Source organism: Zophobas morio, unplaced genomic scaffold (genome assembly GCF_036711695.1).
Source record: "Zophobas morio isolate AGI-343-1 ecotype UQ-CSIRO unplaced genomic scaffold, CSIRO_AGI_Zmor_V1 ptg000021l, whole genome shotgun sequence".
NCBI lineage: Eukaryota > Metazoa > Arthropoda > Insecta > Coleoptera > Tenebrionidae > Zophobas > Zophobas morio.
The window spans coordinates 15,169,848-15,189,830 of NW_026972126.1; the positions used below are offsets into that span (position 1 = coordinate 15,169,848).

The 19,983-nt window shown below is 28.9% G+C and overlaps 1 protein-coding gene across 4 annotated transcripts in view; it reads left to right on the forward strand.

Moving 5' to 3' along the window:
* Window positions 1–19,983, forward strand: part of LOC135131564 (neuropeptide CCHamide-1 receptor) — a 229,564-nt gene that overhangs the window by 85,416 nt on the left and 124,165 nt on the right. The window contains exon 1 of one of the 4 annotated variants that reach the window (XM_064059368.1): window positions 853–933. The exons of 2 other annotated variants lie outside the window; for them this stretch is intronic. The gene's annotated coding sequence lies outside the window, so the exon portion shown is untranslated. Of the gene's footprint in view, window positions 1–852; window positions 934–9,769; window positions 9,849–19,983 lie in introns of those variants that run through there. One more of the 4 variants, XM_064059371.1, reaches the window with a different exon arrangement.

The following is a 19,983-nucleotide window of genomic DNA, read 5'->3' on the forward strand; positions in this document are numbered from 1 at the left end:
GAATTGCGCCTCTCTGCGTAATTCGCTCTTCGTGGAAGGACTTGCATCCTTTTTCAATCGACCAATACATTTCTGTAAATGTGAAATAAAACAATGTTTTTAATTTTCCAGTCCCGTCGAAATAACCTTCGACCTTTTCTATTATTAATGGGTAAACAACCGCGCTCTGTCTACTTCCAATAAAGACGCCATCCCTGCCAGAATCCCCCCGAGTTAATAAACGAGTTAAACACTCGGGACCAAACAGCGCCTTCTGTTTATCTCCAGCGCCGCCTTTTCTCTGTACCCGAATTTGAAAAGTATTTCTGTAAATTTACGCACGGAACTCGACAACACAAACGAAATTTAAATTACCAATAATTCACCAGCGTTTGCTTACCGTATTCCAAAGTAAACGCACAAACCGGAAAAGTCGTAGAACAAATTGCATTCGAGACAATTTGCCAATGTTTGCGGCGTAAACTACCAATAAATCCTCTTCGAAAATAAACAGAAATCATCGAAAAAGTATCTGTCACTTTCGCTAATTGGAAGCGAGGAATTCGCTCGTCTAATTTAAGACGCTTTTATTGGTCGAAGCAGCCATAAAAGCGAATGAAAATTAATAAAAATTTAATCGCGGTGACATAACTGGTTAAATTTGAATCCTCTGGCCCGTTTATTGGCTATTACCGATTCAAAGGTGTCGTGTTCGAACTACTTCGACTCGAACACGGTGAGATAATTTTATTACAGTGTAGACACTAATTTTATATTGTGTTTACTCGGCACCGCCATTGTATTTGTTAACATTTATTATAAATATTTACTACTGCTGGGAATAAAATTGTAGGGAGCATTTATTTAATCAGTTATCAGTTCGGTGTTTAAAAGTGGTAAAACTCGTGCGCACTTGTCGACAGATCGAGCTCGTTTCCTCCTGATGATATAAGGGTAAGTGTTGTTTTTGCGAAAAAACATCTTCGGGACTTCTCGAAATAACGCTTTTATGAATTTCCTAACGAAATTATACTTAACAGCCCTATAAAAACTTGCATCAACACTATATTAAAATATACAGAAATGCAATAAAGGAGCACATGTTACCATAAAAAAATAATTGCGCTATAAAACGGGCTGAAAAATCGAGCGATAATTAAGAAGGTGATGATACAGGTATGTCCGTCCACTGAATACAGGCCGTAAATAAACGACTCAGATTTGGGCGTTAATGGCTGGGAATGTGTGGTTTCGGGGCTGTGTGTTGTACTTTGTGCGGAACAAAGGGATTAACATAATTGCTTTTATCTATGTACCTATGTAGGGCATGGCTGCAGTTAGTCTGCATGCGGAGCTTTTTTGCGAACACTCGTCGATAAATCATGAAAACAGAACTAAATTATTCAGGTCTTTAACAATAAATAGCGCTTTAGAAAAATTAATTCGCTAACTTTAACCGTTAATTCTTTTATGAAGGTGTTAATTTTAAACTATCACGCCAAGTGTACTTTTTATGGATCTTTTGGGTATTTGTTAGGTGTGGTTGTCAATATTCTCATTTCTTTAGTGGTTTGTTAACCTAGTTTTTATATTTAAAAATAACCTAGATAATAAAAATATAAAAATATCCTACTGTTTCTAATCTTAGAATACGTAGATTGCCTATTTTGCATATTTTGACGATCCGTTGCATATTTCGTCGTTTGAAAAAAATTCGAAACTACCTCTTTTTTTAACTACTCGTAAAATCCCGGTTTATTATAAAATTTATTTATGACTTCCGTCTGGGAAAAATCTAGGAACATTCGAACATCTATTTGGGTTTTTCTGCTATTTTTCTAAATAAATGTCCCTGAAATTTTTTTTTTGCAGTTTACATTAGCCAGTTTGATAGATAAAGGAGGTTTGTTTTGAGTTTTAATATTTATAAAATACATTTATGTGATTATTAATAATAACAGAGAAAATATGTTTATACCAGTGAAAATCCTGTGCTAAGTACGTCTTGTCAAAATTAACTCAATTTAATACGAAACAGGTTTTCCCTTTATTACGAAAAGGAACAGGATAATCGATATATAAAATAAATACTACAACACAGACGAGCGAAAAGAAGGAATTTCATTTTAATTATTTTAACAGAAGATTAACACTTTGAATAATGACAATGAGAATAATAAATAATAGCTGAAAAAAAAATACATATATAAAATTAGCCCCACATAAATTACATAGAAATAAAATAAAAAATAACTGAATCAATTTTTTGCACAAAACTGGAACTACTGGACCGATTGTTGTCCCGGTTTTTGTTTAATATTGTAACAATTGTTATTGTTTAAACCTTCCTTCTACTTAAGTCACGTAATACATAGCCACACAAACTTATCTAACGGTGGCAGGTGAAAGATTTGTGGTTCAATATTTTCTCGAATAATAAATAAACGTGCTACTAGTTAAATTCTTTCCCAGTATAATCATACACACTCGAAGTTAAACATGTTACTCAGAGTACAACAATTTTTGAAAATGCTCGTAAAACATAAAAAAAAAATTATAAGACAGAACTAATAAAATGAGCGTTTAGAAAAGTTGCGTAAGAATCCAAAAATATCCAAGATGTAGATCTCGACGTGCTAATTCGGCGCGTTCGTGGCCCTAGGCCAAGATTTTCGAAATATTGTTGAAATTCACAAACATATTTTTAGGTGATTTTCCAAAAATTCTCCGAAAAAGTTTAAACATTTTGTAATTTGATAAAAAATTCGCCTTTGGAAAAGTGAGCTAAAAATGAAAAAAAATCTAGGGCATAGATCTCAATGTGTTGATTCAAAAAATATAGCGTGCTTAATGTCCTAAGCTAATTTTTCGAAATATTCAATTTCAATATCTTTTTCTAAACACCCCAAAAATGGGTGTTTTTCATTTTGGCGATTCTGGAAAAACGGTTGATAATATTGGAAGAAATGAAGCTGAAGATAAGTGCTCGGGAAAAAAACAAAAATTTCCTAAGAGAGTTTGAATAAATAAGGCACTCTTGAAAAAATTGGAAAATTTTATAATCTGGAAAAATGAAGAATTTTCAAAATAATGAAACCAAAACATTCGGTTTCAAAAACAAATTTTAAAAATAGAAAAGGTAAATGGAACTTACAGAAATGAAGCCAAAAATATCTTTTGTAAGTTGAAATCCACAAAAACATATCTTTAGGTAATTTTTGTAAATTCTGCGAAAAATGTTTTAAACATTTCATTATAAGGGAAAAGATTGATAAAAAATTAGTTTTTGGAAAAGTGACCCAAAAATTAAAAAAAAATGGAAATTGATCTCAATGTGCCTATTCAAAAAATATAGCGTGCTTATTGTCCCAAACTAAATTTTTCGAAATATTCGATTTCAAAATCTTTTTTTCTAAGCACCCCAAAAATGGCTATATCATTTTGGCGATTCTGGAAAAACGGTTGATAATATTGGAAGAAATGAAGCTGAAGATAAGTGCTCTGGAAAAAACCAAACATTTCCTAAGAGAGATTGAATAAATAAGGCACTCTTAAAAAAATTGGAAAATTTTATAATCTGAAAACATGGAGAATTTTCAAAATAATGAAACCAAAATATTCGGTTTCAAAATCAAATTTTTAAAATAAGAAAAGTAAATGGAACTTACAGAAATGAAGCCAAAAATAACTTTTGTAAGTTGAATTCCACAAAAACATATCTTTAGGTAATTTTCGAAAATTCTGCCAAAATGTTTTAAACATTTCATTATAAGGGAAAATATTGATAAAAATTAGCTTTTGGAAAAGTGACCTAAGAATTAAAAAAAAATGGAAATAGATCTCAATGTGCTGATTCAAAAAATATAGCGTGCTTATTGTCCCAAGCTAAGTTTTTCGAAATATTCGATTTCAAAATCTTTTTTTCTAAGCACCCCAAAACTGGCTATATCAAATTGGCGATTCTGGGAAAACGGTTGTTAATATTGGAAGAAATGAAGTTGAATATAAGTGCTCTGGAGAAATAAAAAATTTCCTAAGGCAGATTGAATAAGTAAGGCACTCTTGAAAAAGTTGGAAAATTTTAAAATCTGGGAAAATGGAGAATTTTCAAAGTAATGAAACCAAAACATTCGGTTTCAAAATCAAACTTTTAAAATAGGAAAAGTAAATGGAACTTAAAGAGACGAAGCCAAAAATAATTTTTGCAAGTTGAAATCCACAAAAATATATCTTTAGGTAATTTTTGAAAATTCTGCGAAAAATATTTTAAACATTTCATTATAAGGGAAAATATTGATAAAAAATTAGCTTTTGGAAAAGTGACCTAAAATTAAAAAAAAATGGAAATGGATCTCAATGTGCCGATTCAAAAAATATAGCGTGCTTATTGTCCCAAGCTAAGTTTTTCGAAATATTCGATTTCAAAATCTTTTTTTCTAAGCACCCCAAAAATGGCTATATCAATTTGGCGATTCTGGAAAAACAGTTGTTAATATTGGAAGAAATGAAGCTGAAGATAAGTGCTCGGGAAAAGGCCAAAAATTTCTTAAGAGGGATTGAAAAAATAAGGCACTCTTGGAAAAATTGGAAAATTTTATAATCTGGAAAAATGGATAATTTTCAAAGTAATGAAACCTAAACATTCGGTTTCAAAATCAAATTTTTAAAATAGAAAAAATAGATGGAACTTACAGAAATGAAGCCAAAAATAACTTTTGTAAGTTGAAATCCACAAAAACATATCTTTAGGTAATTTTTGAAAATTCTGCGAAAAATGTTTTAAACATTTCATTATAATGGAAAATATTGATAAAAATTAGCTTTTGGAAAAGTGACCTAAAAATTAAAAAAAAATGGAAATAGATCTCAATGTGCTGATTCAAAAAATATAGCATGCCTATTCTCCCAAGCTAAATTTTTCGAAATACCTATTCGATTTCAAAATATTTTTTTCTAAGCACCCCAAAAATGGCTATATCAATTTGGCGATTCTGGAAAAACGGTTGGTATTCCCGCCCACCCGCCCTCAAAATTCGTATTGAAAAATTTTGCTGTTCAAAAAGTCATCAAAAAAATTCCAAAAAATTCTAGGATATAAATTTTGATGTGCTGATTCCAAAATTATAGCGAGTTTATCTTCCCAGTGCAAGCTTTTAGAAGTATTCGATTTGAAAATCAATTTTATTTATTTATTTATTTTTTTTAATCCAAAATTTGCAACATTTCAACGGGCAATTTTGGAAAAGTGGTAGAAATTATTGTAGCAGCGAGGGCGAAAGTAATTTCTGGAGATGGAAATCTATACGAAAATGTCTTTCGTTAGATTTCGAAAATGGTTGAAAATTGGCCGAAATTTTCATAGGGGAGGATTTTGAAGATATCACCAAAAAAATCCCAAAAAAGTATAAGATGTATATTTCGACGTGCTGATTCGAAAAACATAACGTATTTAAGGTCAGGGCCAAGATTTTATAAATATTCGATTTGAAAATCTTTTTTTTTTTTAAATCTACAAAAAATTTCAGTAGGCGATTTTGGAAAAATGGTAGAAGTTATCGTAGCAATGGTGCTGAAAGTAACTTCTGGAAGTTGAAGTTTATCAGAAAATGTCTCGTTAACTTTCGAAAGTGGTCAAAAATTGATCGAAATTTTCATATTGAAGTTTTGCTGTTCAAAAAGCCGTCAAAAAATCACAAAAAAAATCTGTAATTTAAATTTCGACGTGCTAATTCAAAAAATATAGAGTGTTTAGCTTCTCGGGGCAAAATTTTAAAAATATTTAATTTGAAAATCAGTTTTAATTTTTTATTTATATCCAAAAATTTGCAATATTTCACTGACCAATTTTGTAAAAATTCTGGAGGTCGAAATCTATAAGAAAATGCGTTTCGTTAGCTTATGAAAATGGTCGAAAATGGGTCGAAATTTTCATAGGGGAGGATTTTGAAAAATTTTCTTAGAAGATATGTCATCTGCCTCAATCAATCTTATCTTAGCGAATACTAGCGCCACCCAGCTTTCATTCAGACTAAATAAAATGAATCATTGAAATGGAGACGGGGTGGGTGGGCGGGGCTAAGTTTACCTTCCTCCTACAGTCTTTTATAAACAAGCAATAGCCCCACCCAGCCACCCCCTCTTCATTCCTGTGATTACTCTTAGAGGCGTAGGTACTGCGATTTCAACTTTTTTTAAGAGACACATCGACATATTATAAGAATAAGGACAAAAAAAGTAATAAAACACAAGGTGTTACATTTGAAAAAAACTGAAATATCAATATTTGAAAATTGTAAAGTTTTAGATTTGTATGAACATTCTGTATATTAAAATTGGCCAAATTCAAAAATTTTCCCAATTTTTTGGTATTCTGGAGGTTACGCTCGGGAAATGAAAAGAAAAAATTTTCAGCATCAAATTTTCTCGGAAAATTGAGAATTTGAAACATTGAAGAATCGAGAAATTATAGAATTGAAAAATTGGAAATTTTTTAATTTCAAATTTTTCAATTTGAAACTTTTTGATTTCTCAATTTTTCAATTTTTCGATTAAATTTCGATTAAATTTTATATTTTTCCGTTTTTTGATATTTACATTCGTCGATTTTTCAACTTTTCGGTTTTTCAATTTTTCGATTTTTAAAAATTTTTGATTTTTCGATTTTGGGCACTTTCGATTTCTCGACGTTTTGGCTTCTCGATCTTTTGATGTTCTGAATTCTCCATGTTTCAGTTTTTCAATTGAAGAATCCATAAATTGAAAAATTCCAAAATCGAAAAATTGAGAATTTGAAACATTGAAGAATCGAGAAATGATAGAATTGAAATATTGGAAAATCCCAACACTGAAAAATCGACAATTAAAAATCTAAAAACTAAAAATTTTAATAATCCAAAAACTGATAAGTAAATCAAAATTCAAAAATTCGAAAAATTGAAACACAGAAAATTGAAAAATCGAAAAACTGAAAAATGGAAAATCAAAACCCCGAAAAGTCGAGAAATTGAGAAATCGAAATAGCGATTTTTTAATGTTTCCGGTCTTCAATTTTTCGATATTTTAGTGTTTAAATTTTGAAAATTTTTCTTCGATATTTTTTTTCTTATACATATTTTCGAATTTTTAAATTTTATGTTTTTAATGTTTTTGATGTTTCGTTTCCTCAATTTTTTGATTTTTTGACATTTTGGTTTAAAATTTTTCAGTTTTTCAATGTTTCAATTTTTAAAATTTTAGATTTTTCGATTTTTCTGTTTTTTGATTTTTCAAATTTTCAATTTCTCGATTTATGAAGATTCGGATGTTTCAATATCTTTCGATTGTTCAATTCCTCATTTTATAATTTTTTAATCTCAAATTTTTCAGTTTTTTTTTAATTATAAATTTTTCAATTTTCAATTTTAAATTTTCCGATTTTGGGCTACTTCGATTTCTAAATTTTTTGATTTCTCGACGCTTCGGCTTCTCGATCTTTTTAATGTTTTGATTTCTCGATGTTTCAGTTTTTTAGTTGAAAAATCCGTAAACTGAAACATTGAAAAATTGAGAAATCGAGAAGTCAAAAGATCAAAAATTTAAAAAAATCGAAACATTGAAAGCCCAAGAAAATCTAGAAATGAAAAAACCAAAAAAACGAAAAGTCTTAACTGTGGTAGATCAAGAAATCGAAAAATCAAAAATTTAAAAACGAAAAATCGAAACATTTAAAAACAGTAAAATTGAGAAAAATGAAAAATCGAGAAATATAAGATTTGAAGAATCGAGAAATTAAAGAATCGAAATATTGGAAAATTCCAAAACTAAAAAAAACTACAATTTAAAAACCTAGAAACCAAAAATTTTTAAAATCCGACAAACTGATAAATCGAGAAAGCTAAACATCAAAAAAATGAAAAATTTAAAAATTTAACAATCGAAAAGTATAAATATCGAAAAACCGAGAAAAGAATAAAAATTGAATAATCGGAAAATTGAAGAATCGAAAAACTGGAAAATCAAAACGCCGAAAAGCGAAAAATTGGAAAAGCGAAATAGCGATTTTTCAATTTTTCGATATCTTACTTTTTTAGTTTTAAACAGTTTTCTTTGATATTTCTATTATATTTTCGAGTTTTTAAATTTATTTCAGTTTTTTGATATTTTGGTTACTCGATTTTTCGATTTTTCAATTTTTCTATTTCTCAATTTTGTTCAAATCATCTACAAAATGAATTACTTGTTTTTACATAATTTTTTGAAACATTCTAAGCACGCATTTGAGTAGTAATAATTTTAAGGGTGACGTCATCACCTTGCGGCTAAAATTTCTAAAAGAGAAACCGAAATTTTTGTAAAAAAAACCCACAAACATTTTGTATAGTATGTGTTCCAGTAGATAGGTGTGTACTCAAAATAACATTTCTACATTCTGAACCTCTACTTATTTTAATTAGTTTTGATGTTTGCCTCTAGTTTCACCAAAGCTGTTAACTTTAATGAACAAAATAAATATCCACTACAGTAATGATATTTGCACCAATATTTTGTTTCAACTCAACACTCACAGAAATATGTGTGGTCTAAAATAAATATGCAATAACGTTTGTGGCAGTACATTTAAACACAAGAAAAAAATAGCAATTTTCAGACGAAAGTTTCAGAAATAATAGACAGGAAATATTAATCTCAATCGTTTGAAATACATATCCTTTATATATTTACCAAATTTTTTTTTAATATTTACAACCGCCACACGAGTTATTACATACCAAAAATAGGGGATTTGGCGCGTCAGAAATTCAACTGACAGTATAATAACCCCACAACCCTTGTGTGTATTAATTCGATAACATTAATGAAAAAATTAAAACCCCTATATTTTAAATTAAATTTTTCATACAGGTGCTTAGTCGCCACAATTAACAATTTAATTTCGTATTTATAAAACTGCGTTCTCCGTGTTTAAAATTTCATTCACACTCGCGAGGAATTCGTGCGACATCGAAGAAGAAAAATTCCGGTTATTAGCTAAAGTTCCAAACAGAAAAGTTTTACGTTTGTTCGAAACATTTTTGACGGTTTATTTACCAGTTGAAAGGATTTCACTCCTTTGAATGAAAAGTACGGGAATCCGATTTCCGATCATTTTTTGAGAAAACTTTCACGTTTCTGTAACGCGCTTTGAATTTAAGGGACGCATCGCAATAAAGTCATTTCAAAAAAATGATTGAAAAACAAATTTGTCCATTAATTTTGAAACAGAAGTAAACTAAATACCCACTAAGGATTTTTGACTCACCGAGTGACAATATTTTAAGAAATCCGAAATTTAAATTGTGTGTACTATGAATGCGTACAATGTGCGTAAACAGTGCGTATTTAAAACGTGCTACCTATAAAAATATCATCCGTTATCTGCCATATCTAAAAGTATATCCGCACGTAAGAATAAAGGTATTTGCTCAAGGAACAGGTGTGTATAAAATAGATTTATTTACTTTGGACTGATTTTATCGTTTATATTCGCTTTGAAATTTTATTCGTTGAAAGAAAATTGAGATGCGCGGACAAAAATAACGCGATATTGTTTGTTGATTCAAAAAAATTGTTTACACAGTTTTTCTTTAGGTGATTTTAAATTACGACAACTTTTTCGCGTTTGTCTACATTATTAGTTGCACATGTAGATAACCTTGTACTGTTTTTAAATTATCGGGAAAGTTATAAATTACGGGTCGACTTGTAAGGATTACGCTCATATTTTCTAGAAAAAACGTCGATAATTTATTGGATGACATATTTCAGGCTTAGTTTTTGAAATGATGGTCGTGGTGCTTGTGAAAGTTCCAGTTTGAGGTTAAGTGACTTAAGCAAGTCAAACATGATGTTTAGTAAGTTATGTTGGTGTTGTAACAGTCACATTTTATTTGAAGTAAATCTGAAAGACTCCAGACATTTTTCTCTCCAGAGACCAAACCTGCAATCTGCTTCGCAACATTTCCCTCAAAATTTAATATATTTCCCTCGACCAAACTTAGCCCACCACAGATCAATTTTCCAGGCAATTTGCAAAAGAGGGATTTTTTATCGGACTTAACAAGATCTCGACCTCCTAATACCTAATTCAGTGCAAATTCCATCCTCCAAAATGTTTTAAGAATCTCGGCGAAATCCGACGAAGGTTAGATGAAAAAACTGCGTAGTCTGTAAAGTTGAAATTCTTGAACAACCAAATCAAAATGGAACGGGAAAGTACAAGCGAGGTTGTAATTGTTAGGTTGTATCCTTGTAATATATACATGGAGGGATCATGTAACTAATTAGCGGCGATATTAGGCGTTACCCTACGCTCAATTAATTTATCTAGTTATCAAAACAATTAGAAAATTACGCCGGAAGCCTAACATTTTAACAATAACAGCCATCTGTTACGAGGGAATTTATTTTAGCAAATTAGGGCGGCGCGTCGCATTAGGGGTTAATTTAAGAAACAACAAAACGTGGGAGTTTTATTAAAAAGTCGGTAATACGAGACGGATTAATTAGAGGCAATTTCTTTAATATTACGCCTACGAAATCGCGAAAGAATAAAAATACAATTGAAACGTCAAGCAATAAAAAGGCGAATTATTTTTATAACGCACCATAAAGATTTTAATCAGACACATTATATTTATTACATTTCTTTCATGATTTTTTCGAGTGACTAAACACGCGTAAATTATTTCTTTGCGGCTTAATTAGGTGAGCGGGAATTAAATTAAATTCGCTGGTTCAGACTTGATGAAACTTTGTTTAGGCAATTCTGATTCAGCGAGTGGAAAAAACTTTTCAAACGTTTTAATTAGCCATGGCTAGAGGTTACATTTTACTGAAGCATTATTTTGGTACACAAAAATTGTAGATCTTTTGAGGAAATTTATAAGTTGACAGTTGCCAAACAGTGAACAGGGTCGTACTATTGTACTCTATAATAAATTTAATTGTTGTTTCTCTGAACAAAAAATCTGGGTCTTTGTAGCGCAAATTCTACTTATTTCACTAAATGTATGCAGCGTGCATCGCTGCACTCCTCTGAAGGTCATCCATCCTGCTAATTAAATTCACAAGAAAACTATCATTTGCACAATTTCGCTTTATTTGCAAAAATGCCGCTAATAAATAAGTCAAACCCGCTAAAACAGCTACTTAGTGAGAACAAAAATAAAAACTCCGCCTACACGTTTCGACCCGCTCTGACGTCAACCAACTCCGTAATGAAGAGGTATACGGTGCACTTCATCACCGAGATCAAAATACGGATAGCTTTACACCAGCGGAATCCATCTAAACTTGTAATTTAATCTCTGTCGCAGTTTCGTAATGCTAGATGCTAACTTTAACGAGATGCTGTTATTATGTTCGTGGATTAATCCGGGAAAACGGAAAAGTGAAAGACTTGGACAAGACCGGAACATGACGCCGTTCCAGGCCGACACTGGGGGGAATTTTGACGAAAAGTGTGGAAGACAGAAAGTTGGGGATTAAATAAGTGCGTACGAAAGAGAGGAAATGAGGTTTATAATCAAGTTCCATAACTCGATAAAAGTTGGTAAATTTTTAATGTGAAGGAGCGAGCATATGGTTGACGGTGATTAGTTTAGTGCGGAGTTTTGATTAGAGTGTGATTTTGTGGGGTGGGTAATGGAAGAATTTTCTCCTTGAACAACAACGAGAGAGTGATTGTAGTCTTGCCTGAATGCGGCTCATGTCTGGGTCAGGATTTCTTCTTTCGGTTGCTGATTGACACTATGGATCTATATATTTTTTAGAATTCTTGTAGAGCTTGTTTTAATCACCCGTACTCTGCCACTGGCTATGATTCGAATGCATTATTTACGAAAACACACTTATATTGGGTCTGGAATGCACTTGATGAGATAAAGCACGAGATGATCCAATATCAAATATATCTTCGTAATAATTATTACAAGATAACGAAGGGGGTCAAACTAATTATATCTTCACCAGAGATAATTGAACACCATTTAAAGAGGTCAACTTCCGAAACTGGAGACACTAATGGCTCTTGTTTCCAAATATGAACTGATTTTATAGCTAGCAATGCTCCACTTCCGCTGACTTTAATATTAGTTCTATGTATGATGTCAAACCAAGTCACTGTGTTGGTGATAACATCGCTGCAATGAGATATAAGATATTTGATTTTATGTTTAATCTTCTATGACTAAGTTAAATATTGATTATCTGTTGGACACCTACGCATTTTTAGCGGTTTAGATATATGTCAAGCCATAATTGGATTTTTCAAAAATAATTTCACCCAAACTAGTACTAATTAAAATCTTCCAGTTACAGTAGTAAATTTGTTTTCAATTTTATAAAATAAGATACTTCTTAAATTTATTCTGTCATCCCCTTCCAAAAAATTGATAACATCATTTTAAACTTTTGCCTAATTTATTGATTTATTTACCTTCGAGCACTTTTTTGATATCACAATTTTTCGTTTTTCATTTTTCTTAAATTTAGCAATTTTTTGATAACACAATTTTTACTTCCCGAGCGTAAGCAAAGGAAGTATTGTAATCGAGTCCGTCGGCCGACTCTCTACTTTTACGTTTTCTCGATCTTTCATGACCCCTAGAAGACGAAGAAATAGGTCTCCCATTTCCGTCTGTCTGTCCGTCTGTCCGTCCGTCTGTCCGTCTGTCCGTCCGTCTGTCCGTCTGTCCGTCTGTCCGTCCGTCTGTCCGTCTGTCCGTCTGTCCGTCTGTTGTCCCGGATTTTTATTAGACAGATAATCTCCGAAAGTACTCGACCGATTGTTGTGAAATTTTGTACTTATATTAAGAATATCATGTAGATGGTAAAACGCTAACCAAAATTTGTCGAATCATCCCCACCACTAAAGCGATGACGTCACTTCAAAATTGTACATAGTAAATGGGTTTTCAATTGTATAAAAAACATAGTCCTACACATGTAGTTTACAACTCTGAATCGACTTTTCACCCGAAACGTCCAGATTTTTGGAAAAAAAATCAAAATTATAAAACAACATTTTGAAATTTAATTTTTAATCTGCTAACCAGAATGCTTTGAAATGTTGCAGATGTTTTAAGGCTATAAAGAGCATCATAAATCTTTAGTCAAAAAATATTTGCTTATCCCCTCCAAAAACTTGATGACGTCAGCTCAAAAGTTTGTGGAATAAATCATATCTAAAATGTACAAAATATGATGAGTCTGTACTTGTGATCTATCACTCCATTCATATTTTTTGGATTTGCATATACAGGGTGACTCAAAAAAATTAATGAATGCGTAAATATATTTTATTGATTTAATCAGGAACTACAAAACCGAATGCTCTGAAATCTTGCAGATGTTTTAAGGTCATAAAGAGCATAATAAATGTTTAGTCAAAATATATTTGCTTATCCCCTCCAAAAACTTGATGACGTCAGCTCGAAAGTTTGCCGAATAAATCATATCTAAAATGTACAAAATATGATGAGCCTGTACTTGTCATTTATCACTCCATTCATATTTTTTGGATTTGCATATACAGAGTGACTCAAAAAAATTAATGAATGCGTAAATTTATTTTATTGATTTAATCAGGAACTACAAAACCGAATGCTTTGAAATCTTGCAGATGTTTTAAGGTTATAAAGAGCATAATAAATTTTTAGTCAAAATATATTTGGTTATCTTCTACAAAAAACTGATGACGTCAGCTCAAAAGTTTTCCGAATAAATCGTATCTAAAATGTACAAAATATGATGAGTCTGTACTTGTGATTTATCATTCCATTCATATTTTTGGATTTGCATATGCAGGGTGACTCAAAAAAATTAATGAAGGCGTGAATTTATTTTATCGATTTAATCAGGAATTACAAAACCGAATGCTTTGAAATCTTGGGAATATTTTAAAGTTATTATAAGCATGGTAAACTTTTGTTCAAAATGTATTTGTTCATCCCTCCTAAAAAAATTGATGACGTCACCCTTAAATTTTGCTGAATAAATCCTATCTAAAATGCAAAAAATATGATGAGTTTGTACTTGTGATTTATCATTCCATTCATATTTTTTAGATTTTCTTAAGAGGTGGTTCAAAAAAATTAATGAAGTCAATTTATTTTATTGATTAAATTAAAGGCAACACTTATTATTAGTATTACACCCCAACCAACCCAATTTGGTAGACACAAAATTTGTTAAAGGAAAAACTCGGTTGAAACATAAGGGTAGCACGCTTATTTACATCGACTTTAACATTACAGACCTGCATTTGTTTTATGCGCTCACTTGGTTCCGCGAATGTGAAATAGACATGTTTATAATCAACCAATTGTGAATTTCACCGTCAAGAATTAAAATAAAACCCAATGTTTTATATAATAAGCGGAAGTCGAAGCAATAAAACCGACGGTCGTTTTGTTTACAGTTTCTGTGTTTGGCTCTCACGTATGCTGTTACGCCTGTCATCTTAAATTAACAATGTTTATACATACACGATTTTCAGTTGCCTCTGATACGTAGGTATACGTGAGTAAATTGTTTCGTTATTTTATTGATTATTACAAATCAATATTCAAACGACCCAATTCATTTTCCCGAAAATTTGAGAATATAATAATTTTATTCTTAGTATTACACTACATCTATCCCAACTGATATACGTGTCCTTGCAAAAATGTTGATGACGTCATCGCAATTTTTTTTTAAATTCCCACTAGAAAAATGTAATGAGAAAAAAAATACAATAGGCATGCAGTCGTCAAGTTTCCGACAGCGAGGGAAGTACTGTCTAAACTCTTTAGACCAATTTTTTGGTTTTTCATTTACTTTAATTTCCAATTTTTCCATTTTTCACTGTTTCGGTTTCATAATTTTTGGTTTTTGCAACTTTAATTTACTTCACTTTTTGGATTTGCGATTTTTCGGTATTACACAATTTCTGGATTTTTCAGTTTCTCAATTTTTAATTTTTCGATTTTTCAATATTTCGTTTCCTCAGCTGTTGAAGTTCTTTATTTTTTTCGTTCATTTTCCCCATTTTTTTGTTTTTCTCGATTTTTTCATTATGTATTACAATTTTTCGTCTTTTCATTTCCTTTATTGTTTCAATGTTTCTTTCGATTTCATAACTTCTCGTTTATTCATTTAATTAAATTTTTTTTCAGTTCCTAGATTTTCCTTTTTCTAATTTTTCCAATTTTGCAATTTTTACATTTCCAATTATCTGATTTTCCGATTTCTCATTATTTTTATTCCTGAATTTTTTGTTTCTTCAATTATTCATCTTCTTGATTCAGATTTTTTTAAGTTTCCATTTTTTATTTTTCCGTTTTTTCATTTTTGATTTTTCATTTTAACAAACTTATAATTTTTCCAATTTTTTTTATTCGAAAAGTTGCAAAATCGAAAAATTGAAAAATCGAAAAACTAAAAAATCGATAAACTGAAGAAACAATAAATTGAAAATCGAAAAACGTGAAAATGAAAAATAGAAACATTGTAGTTCTATAAAATCGAGATTCTTTTTGTTCTTGATTGTTATTTTTCTTTTTCCCGATTTTTGATTTTCATTTTCTCGATTTAATATCACAAGTTTTCGTTTTTCATTTCCTTTATTTTTTCAATGTTTCTTTCGATTTTATCATTTTTGTTTTATTCAATTATTCAAATTTTCAATGTTTGTTTTATCGATTCTTTGATTTTTCAAAATTTTCCATTTCATTTGATCCGATTTTCCCATTCCTTTAATTTCAGCTCAATTTAAAAATATTTGGTTTTTTCGGTTTTCGCTTTGCGATTTTTAATTTTTTCAATTTTTTAGCTTTCGATTTTTCAATTTTTCCTTTCTCCAATGTTCCAATTTTTAGATTTTTCAAAGTTTTCATTTTATACTTTTTCATTATTTGATTTTTGATTTTTCAATTTTTACAATTTTGCAATTCTTACATTTTTTTGATTCGAAAAGTTGAAAATTTAAAAAATTACAAATCGAGATACTAAAAAATCGAGTAAAAATTGAATAAACGAAAAATTTTATTTTTATCGTTCATTTTCCCAAATTTTTTGTTTTTCTCAATTTTTTCATTTTGTATTACAATTTTTCGTCTTTTCATTTCCTTTATTTGTTTCAATGTTTTTTTCGATTTTACAACTTCTCGTTTACTCAATTTTTCAAATGTTCGGTCTTTGATTTTTCAGTTCCTAGATTTTCTAACTTTTAATTTTTCCAATTTTGCAACTTTTGGATTTCCAGTTATCTGATTTTCCGATTTCTTTAAATTTCAATATTTCGATTTAACAATACATATTTCGCTTTTTTACTTTTGCAATTTTTCGATGTTTAAATTTCTCAATTTTTTGTTTCTTCAATTATTCATATTCTTGATTTAGATTGTTCAAAGTTCCCATTTTATACTTTTTCGTTTTTTCATTTTTTTTTCAGTTTTACAATTTCACAATTTTTCCAATTTTTTGATTCGAAAAGTTGCAAAATCAAAAACTTGAAAAATCGAAAGAAAATCAAAAATCGATAAACTGTAGAAACGATAAATTGAAAATCGAAAAACTGGAAACGAAAAATAGAACCATTGAAAATCTAAAAATAGCGAATTTTTTAGGTTCTTGATTTTTATTTTTATTTTTCCCCATTTTTGATTTTCATTTTCTCCATTTAATATCACAACTTTTCGTTTTTTGATTTCCTTTATTTTTCAACGTTTCTTTCGAGATTATAATTTTTTGTGTATTCAATTTTTCAAATTTTCAATGTTTGATTTTTCGGTTCTTTGATTTTCTAATGTCTATATTTTTCAATTTTGCCAATTTTCGATTTCATTTTATCCAATTTTCCGATTTCTTTGATTTTCAATATTTCAATTTAACAGTATTTCTTTTTTTGTTTTGCACTTTTCGACTTTTATTTTTTTCAATTATTAGCCTTTCGATTTTTCAATTTTTCCTTTCTTCAATTTTCCAATTTTTAGATTTTTCGAAGTTTTACTTTTTAATCAAAAAATTATAAATCGAGATACTAAAAATCGGGAAAAAATTGAAAAATCGAAAAAATGAAAAAACAAAAAATTTTATTTTGATCGTTTATTTTCCCGATTTTTTTGTTTTTCTCAATTTTTTCATTTTCTATTACAATATTTCGTCTTGTCATTTCCTTTATTGTTTCAATGTTTCTTTCGATTTTATAACTTCTCGTTTATTAAATTTGTAAAATTTTCAGTCTTTGATTTTTCAGTTTCTACATTTTCTAATTTTTAATTTTTCCAATTTTGCAATTTTTGGATTTCCGGTTAGCTGATTTTCCGATTTCTTTAAATTTTAATATTTCGATTTAACAACACATATTTCGTTTTTTCGCTTTTGCAATTTTTCGATTTTTAAGTTTCTCAATTTTTTGATTCTTGAATTTTTTGTTTCTTCAATTATTCACGTTCTTGATTTAGATTTTTCAAAGTTTCTATTTTATACTTTTTCGTATTTTCATTTTCGATTTTTCACTTTTACAGTTTCATTTTTCGTTTTCGCAATTTTGATTTTTTCAATTTATCAAGTTTTTATTTTTTCAGTTTTTCGATTTGCAATTTTTCGGTATTGAAATTTTTCATTTTTCGATTTTTAGTTTTTCAATCTATAATTTTTCGATTTTTAAATTTTTCGTTTCCTCAACTATTGAAGTTCTTTATTGTTATCGTTCATTTTCCCCATTTTTTTGGTTTTCTCGATTTTTCATTTTGTATTACAATTTTTCGTCGTTTCATTTCCTTTATTGTTTCAATGTTTCGTTCGATTTCATAACTTCTCATATTCAAATCTTCAGTCTTTGATTTTTCAGTTCTTACATTTTCCATTATCTAATTTTTCCAATTTTGCAATTTTTGGATTTCCATTTATCTGATTTTCCGATTTTTTTAAATTTCAATATTTCGATTTTCAAGTTTCTCAATTTTTTTATTCTTTAATTTTTTGTTTCTTCAATTATTCATGTTCTTGATTTAGATTTTTCAAAGTTTCCATTATATACTTTTTCCTTTTTTTCATTTTTGATTTTTCAGGTTTACAATTTCATAATTTTTCCAATTTTGTTATTTGAAAAGTTGCAAAATCGAAAAATTGAAAAACCGAAACACTGAAAAATCGAAAAACTAAAAAATAAAAAAAATTGAAAAATGGATAAATTGAAAAAACATTTAATTGACAATCGAAAAACAGTAGAAATGAACAATAGAAACATTGAAAAGCTAAAAATCGAGAATTATATTTGCTCTTAATTGTTATTTTTCTTTTTCCCGATTTTTGATTTTCATTTTCTGGATTTAAAATCTAAAGTTTCCATTTTATACTTTTTCATTATTTCATTTTTGATTTTTCAATTTTTTTCATTTTGTATTACATTTTTCCGTCTTTTCATTTCCTTTATTGTTTCAATGTTTCTTTCGATTTGATAACATCTCGTTTATTCAATTTTTCAAATTTTCAGTCTTTGATTTTCAATTTTTTCTTTTCCAATTTTGCAATTTTTGGATTCGAAAAATTGAAAAACCAAAAAATTACACTTCGAGGTCCTACTAAAAAATCGGAAAAAATTTAATTTCTCCATTTTTTGATTCTTGAATTTTTTGTTTCTTCAATTATTCATGTTATAAATTTAGATGTTTAGAAGTTTCCATTTTATAGTCTTTCGTTTTTCACTTTTGATTTTCCAGTTTTACAATTTCACAATTTTTCCAATTTTTTTATTTGAAAATTTGTAAAATTGAAAAATTGAAAAATCGAAAAATTCAAAATCGAAATACTAAAACACCGAAACAAATTGAAAAATCAATATACAGAAAAAAATGTGGAAACGAAAAATAGGAACACCGAAATTCTAAAACTTGAGAATTTTTTAAGTTCTTGATTTTTATTTTTCTTTTTCCCGATTTTTAATTTTCACTTTCTTGATTTAATATCACAAGTTTTCATCTTTTCATTTCCTTTGTTTTTTCAATGTTTCTTCGAGTCTATAATTTTTGGTTTATTCAATTCTTCAAATTTTCACTGTTTAATTTTTCGATTTTTAACTTTTTCAAATTTTAACCTTTTGATTTTTCAATTTTTCCTTTCTTCAATTTTTCAATTTTTAGTTTTTTCAAAGTTTTCATTTTATACTTTTCATTATTTCATTTTTGATTTTTCAGTTTTTGCAATTTTGCTGTTTTCCACTTTGTTGATTCGAAAAGTTGAAAAATCAAAAATTTACAAATGAAATACTAAAAAATCTGGAAAAAACTGAAAAATCGAAAAACTGAAAAAACGAAAAATTTCATTTTTGTCGTTCGTTTTCCGGATTTTTTTTGTTTTTCTCAATTTTTTCATTTTGTATTACATTTTTCCGTCTTTTCATTTCCTTTATTGTTTCAATGTTTCTTTCGATTTGATAACATCTCGTTTATTCAATTTTTCAAATTTTCAGTCTTTGATTTTCAATTTTTTCTTTTCCAATTTTGCAATTTTTGGATTCCCACTTGTTCGATTTTCCGATTTCTTTGAATTTCAATATTTCGATTTATCAATATATATTTCGTTTTTTCGTTTTGCAATTTTCGATTTTTTAGTTTCTCAGTTTTTTGATTCTTGAATTTTTTCTTTCTTCAATTATTCATGTTCTAGATTTAGATTTTTCAAAGTTTTCATTTTATACTTTTTCCGTTTTTTTATTTTTGATTTTTCAGTTTTACAATGTCACGATTTTTCCAATTTTTTTATTCGAAAAGTTGCAAAATCGAAAAATTGAAAAATCGAAAAACTGAAAAACTGTGGAAACGATAAATAGGCATATTGAAGATCTAAAAATCAAGAATTTTTCAGTTTTTGATTTCTATTTTTCTTTTTCCCAATTTTTGATTTTAATGTTGTCGATTTAATATTACAAGTTTTCGTCTGTCATTTCCTTTATTTTTTCAATGTTGTTTCCGATTTTATAATTTTCGGTTTATTCAATTC